This window comes from Pseudonaja textilis, chromosome 5, assembly GCF_049901715.1.
Source record: "Pseudonaja textilis isolate UNSWEBS1 chromosome 5, rPseTex1.2, whole genome shotgun sequence".
NCBI lineage: Eukaryota > Metazoa > Chordata > Lepidosauria > Squamata > Elapidae > Pseudonaja > Pseudonaja textilis.
In genome coordinates this window covers 34,873,577-34,879,679 of record NC_141994.1, presented here as the reverse complement: position 1 = coordinate 34,879,679, position 6,103 = coordinate 34,873,577, and the positions used below count along the sequence as shown (strand labels likewise).

Sequence of the window (6,103 nt, the reverse complement as noted above, 5' to 3'; positions counted from 1 at the left end):
TAGCAGGATGATGTGGAAATAATGAAGGTGACTCTACGTCTTTTCAATATTAAGTCTAGAACTATAGGTTTTATAATGTATAATTTCGTACAACTGAAAAAAAAATCTCAGGTGGAAAACTACCATTCAAATTCTAGCAAGATCATCTTTGTATCTTATATAGAAGTGATTTTACTTTTCGTTATTGTTAAAATTATTGATCTGCAATCTTGAAAGCAAGATTAATTTAAGTTGTTTCCTGTTCTGTAAGTCTCATATATTCGCAATCAAACAATTCAAAAGCAGTAATTGAAATATATGAGGTTACTTTCTGTTATAAACAATAACTGCTTTCCCTTAAACTATTCAGGAAAATAAGAAGTTAATATGACTCTTTAGTCAAATTTCTCTCTTTGGGTTACTGTGAGATGGGTGGGAGACCAAATGCTCAGAATCAAAAAGCTGATTGGAGGCAAAAACATTTATTTTACTTATTATTGACTCATATTTTATTCAGAGTTATATATCAAGGACATCTATTATACTACTGAATGTGTATTTGGCAATTCTGTAGATTTTCTGAACAGGACTAATTGATTTCTCATTTTTCCCTTTATTTGGTTCAATACAAGAAGGGTAATGAAATTGGACAGCATAAGCATGCAATTCAGCCAACAGAGGTGCTGCACGGCTTTTATTTCTTTTGGTAATAATATGTGGGACTCGTGGTTTACAAATCCTAACAGGGTAATCCTCAAAGAGCCACAACATTTGTACTTTGGCCCAAGAGGTGATTGTCTCAATGCATACAGTGCCAATTTAAGGAATTTGGGTGCCCAGTGCAGCAACAGGTGTACACGCCACTGCCTTTGCAGGTACCCAGAACCTTCATTAACACTGCAGATGGATTCTTGCCTAGTGAAGTGGAAGAAGAGACTGTGTGACTTGGAGGAAGCAGTCCTTGGGGTTGCCAATGTGACATGGGAAAGAGGAGGATTGTCACACATTAAATGCTGGAAGAGAGAAAAACATTAGTCAGTTGCTAACCTGATCACTTGAAAAATCACTTCCTATAATACACACTGGATAACTTGAAAGCCATATTCAAAATCCATTTTGTGGTCTCTAAACTTCCCCCTGACACTCTAACAGCCACACAGCCAATTTATTTTGTTTTGTTTTAGCTTGAAATAAAATGCTGTGCCTCTGCAACACTTAAAGATCCTATTTTGTATAAAACTTCATCCTGAAAAAAATGGACAAACCAGATCAGACAGTTGGTTCCTCTCCAGTCCTCTCATTTTGATAAAATCATCCCCCCAAAACTTTGAAAAGTTATCACAGTGCCACCAAAGATAGAATATCATTTTTGACTATAATCTCTTCAGCATTCATTAATGATTATCTTTCACTGGTGGATTTAAATTAATGTAAGTAAAAGGGTGGAATTTGCATAGCTGCTTTTATCTTTCTAATAAAATCAGAAAGATTCTTCGGAGATTGCTGTATACTTGCAATTCTTACCAGCTTAATTTAAATTAATATTCATATACAGTTTTTTTTCTTTTCAAAAGTTTTATTGAGTAAATTGTTAAAAACATTGGATGTGGTTGATTGTCCTGACAATCCTGTTTGTCATACATATTATGGCAGAGTACATGTTTTATATACATTTATACATATTATACATTTATACAATATTTTCTATTTCTAATCATCCATTCTGCCAACCCTACTTTTGATTGTAGATCCTTCCCTTTTTCACATTATTGATAGAATTTATCCCATACTTTATAATATTCTGTCTCATCTTTATCTTTCATTTCCAAAGTTAATTTATCCATCTCAGCGCAGGTCCATATCTTTTTTATTACTTCACTTTTATCGGGAATTTATCTTTCCACTTTTGAGCAAAGGCTATCCTTGCTGCCGTGATCATGTGTATTATTAAATAAATAACCTCTTTATTATATTTTTTCTGTTATGATTCTGAGTAAGAAAAATTCCGGTTAATATTCCACTTTATGCCCTACCATCTCAAGCCACCTCTGAATTCTATGCCAAAACTCCTGGGTTTTTCTCCATTTCCCATGTGTGGTAATATGATCCATATTTTTGGGTACATTTCCAGCAGTTGGGTGATATATTTTGATACATTTTGGGCAGTTTTAGTGGAGGAAGATGCCCCCTTAAAACATTTTATATAGGTTTTCCTTATACGATGTGGCCAATTTAATTTTTTATACACAGTTTGTTTTCGAATTAGATCCATGCATATTGGAGTGATATGTAAAACACTTTGAGTGATGATTCATAATTTTGCATATACTGTATTAATTCTTTCACTTGCTTAATTTTCTACGTGTTTATATAGTTTTCTATAGGTGTTTATATAGTTTCACTTAACTTTTAAAATATTCATTTTCCCTAATTCCTGTGTTCATATTGAAGTTCGCTGCCAAGTTCAGATTGTTCCATACCAATTTGAAATATGCCTCCAAATGTGCCCCTACAGACCTGATTAAATTTAACATTCTGATTTTGTTTCATGAGCCATTCATTCAAGGCATAGTTTGAAAAGAGCTTACAAAATTCATTACCTCCTTTTTCAAAAGGAGAAGACAGTGCTTTCTTCCCAAGAAGCAATTCCCCCCCACCCCCCAAAAAACTGCAACTTATGTTAGTGACCTCTGTCAGCTTATATTCTGAAGATTTCACACAATTATTGGAGGTCACAGAGCTTCATAATTATTTTCACTTTTCACCTGCTTTAGCAAAGCAGCTGTAAAAGATTAATTTTAAGCTCTAAACTAATCCCCAAGGTACTTAGGATATTGCATTGCACATTCTACAGCTCATCCACTCAGGCTAGAAAAAACAAGACTGCAGCATAATTATGCAGTTTATATCTGCAATTCCAATGGTAGCCTTAACACCCTAGAGGCTAAATCTTAGATCAGAATTCCAGACATGAACCCTTAATTTTCCAACCTAACTACAAATAACCTTCAGTGTGAAATGGTTTTACAATCATAGCCTTACAAAAAGAAACGCTTCACAGCTGGTCAAAGCAGATGCTTATGGTTTTGTTAAGGATGAGAAGACAGCCAATTAAACATAATATACCTAGGTGTTCTGACATCTATTACATTATAACATGGCTAGACCTGTGTCTTGGGTGACAAATGAAAAGACACCATTATCAACTCCTGTGATGACCCAGGGTGGGATACAAAACAAACACAGTCACAGAAAACAGGTGAAGCCTCTTTTATTCCTTCAGTTTGCTTCCAAGCTCTGAATATTTTTGACGGAAGACAAAAAAACTCTGACAGTTACAAGAAGAAGGAAAAAAGCAACATAAACCAGGCAAGGGCTGGAAGATGTCCACAGATAACACACACTGGGAAGGATGCCAAACTCAGAGAGGAACTATAAACTAGAGATATTTACATGACTTATTTCCAGTGTTTGCCAGTAAGCAGGTCCAAACTCTTGTTCAGTTGTCACACCTGCAGCCCATGAAGATCAAGGCCTTCTCCTCCCAAGGAGAACATGTCTCTCCCTTATCCTCTCCTCCCTATGTACCCTAGGATGGATAGGGGATGGGCCTGGGTCCTCCTCTGCCCTTCCCCAGCCTCCTCAACAACCTCTGAAGCCACACTTCCACTCCCTGTCGGCTGTTCCTCCTCTCCCTCAGTTAGTCTCCACCAGGGGCATGACAAATCCTTTTATATACACAGAAAATACATGCAATCACACTTTTAATATTATAACGAGACCAGGGGTGGGATTCAAAAATCCCAGCACCTAGATTCACTGCCTGGTTGCTGGGTGGGTGTGGCCATGGTGGGTGTGGCCTACCAGAACTTCCTGTTTCCAGTAGGCCTCCAAAGTCTGGGGGAGGCCGCTTCCCCCAGGCCTCTGGGAGGGCAAAAACAACCTTTTCCAGGCTCTGCAGGCCCACCAGAAGCCGGAAACTGGACCATTTCTGAACTTCTGGTGCTTCCAGGTGGGCTGTTTTTTGCCCTCCCAAGGGTCCGGAGGCCTTCCCCGGGCCTCTGGGAGGGCAAAAACAGCCTCCCCTGGGCTATGGAGGCTCTCCAGAAGCCAGAAACTGGCCCATTTCTGGACCTCTGGAAGGCCCATTTTCCCCCTCCCAGAGCCTCTGCACGGACCCTGCACTTACCTCCATCGAAAATGGGCTGCATGAAGACTCCCGGGAGGGGAGTCAGGGCAGGTGGGGCCAGCTGATCAGTTGAAATACCAGTTCGGCAATGTAACTTTAACATCCGGTTTGCCCAAACTGGTCTGAACCAGTAGAATCACACCCCTGAATGAGACTCACTAAATGTTTCTTTTTCTTAATATTACCGTGATATAAAGAATTTAATTAAACTCACAGGCTACCAATGCTTTGCAGCTATTAACTTTTTCATAGTCATTCTATACTTATCCTATTAAATTAAAACCTTACCACAATGTATTATAAAACACAAAGTTCTATTAAACAGCTTTGAATGAAAAGGTTATCATTTAAAATGACATCTTTTTCACTTGGTCATATCAAGATTTGATCTAGCCATACAATCTGGCCCTACAAAAACCAAATTAGATAAGCTGCATTCACACGTCACTCTAAGACCTAAGGTGTGAGCTGGTTTTGACTGAACAAACCCAACCATTGTGGCTTATAAGTAAATTTATGGTTTACCAGTGGATGTGTACCCAGTCATTGTGAAATAAATCAACAAATCGCATTTTTATGCAATGTGTGAGCATAGGCATAAACTCAGAGGCAGCAGCTTCTACAGCACAGTAAAAGAAGCACCATCACCATGCAATCCTCCATCTTTTCTACATGAAAAGAATTGCAATTGTGCGGTGGAGCTTCTGAAACAAGGTTATTACACTGTTTTCTATTTTTGACCAAAAAAAATAATAAGTACCTGCAGATGCTGCTACTGCTGAGAACACCTATGCCAATGCATGAATTGTAGGTTGTGATAATTAATATCAAAATATATTCCAAATTATCTGGAATGTAAGTGAACCTGTTTTTTCCTTTATTGTTACTTTAAATATTTCACTAGTGCAATGACTCCTAATAGCATTAATAAAAGACAGACTTTCCATATGCTTTTGCCATCTTCCATGAAGTTTAAAAGCATTTGGCTAGGAAAACAGTTGTGGGGTTTGGGGAAATATGCATGTTAGTTTAGGAAGATTATGAAAATAGAGTATAATTGTACATCCAGTGTCAAAATCAAAGAATCTGAATGTCCTCTACATTAGCAATTTTGTATCCTTAAAACAAAAACATTTGTTCCTTTTAGACAAACCCATAATTCAAATGTGCTGTATTTGCAGCATCAATTGACTGGAATAGGATCAGGGTGCCATCATACACAATTTAGCAGAAATTTATTGAACAGAAGATATGGAGATAATATGTACTTTGAAGATCATTAACACAAACAAATAGATGACCAAAGTTTCCCGTTAAGTGTAACATTTTGTGTCTCAGTAATTCTCTCTATTCCAACAGTTTACAACTGAGCTTGATAGCTATAGTTTGGGGAAATGAATGGCCTCTTCTGTAACTTATAGAAATATGTATATACAGCATTGTCGAGTTATCTTCATTGATTATGACTTCAGTTGCAGGTTCGTTAAACTATTGCCTTCTTTCTTCCCTGCAACTCTCCCTGCTTATTGCTTTTTCAGTCTTCATTCTTAGTTATCTGACTTCTAGCTATTTAGGACTTGCATTCCACACAAGGAGTAGCCTCAGTTTATCATTCCTACACACCTACACATACACACACACACAAAATCCATCAACATCTTCCTGTGACACCTAGAATTTAAATTTTATTTTTTTCACAAAAACTGGAAAATAATGCTGATGCTGATATATGTCATCCTCTTACATTAAAAGCTGGGATAGACAAACAAGATTTCCCTGTAGGGTACAAATGGAAGACTTTGGCCCTCTAATCAGAGGTTTTCAAACCTTGGCAACTTTAAGGCATGTGGACTTCAACTCCCAGAACCACCCAGGCATCATGCAGATGTGAATGGAAGTCTACACATTTTAAAGTTGCTAAGGTTGAAAAACAAT

At 37.5% G+C, this 6,103-nt stretch overlaps 1 long non-coding RNA gene across 1 annotated transcript in view; it reads right to left on the bottom strand.

Moving 5' to 3' along the window:
• Positions 1 to 658: 658 nt before the first annotated feature.
• LOC148125594 (uncharacterized) overlaps positions 659 to 6,103 on the bottom strand; it is a 35,963-nt gene continuing 30,518 nt past the window's right edge. Inside the window, exon 3 of the long non-coding RNA XR_015743826.1 lies at positions 659 to 992. This is a non-coding gene — a long non-coding RNA (uncharacterized LOC148125594). The remainder of the gene's footprint in view (positions 993 to 6,103) is intronic.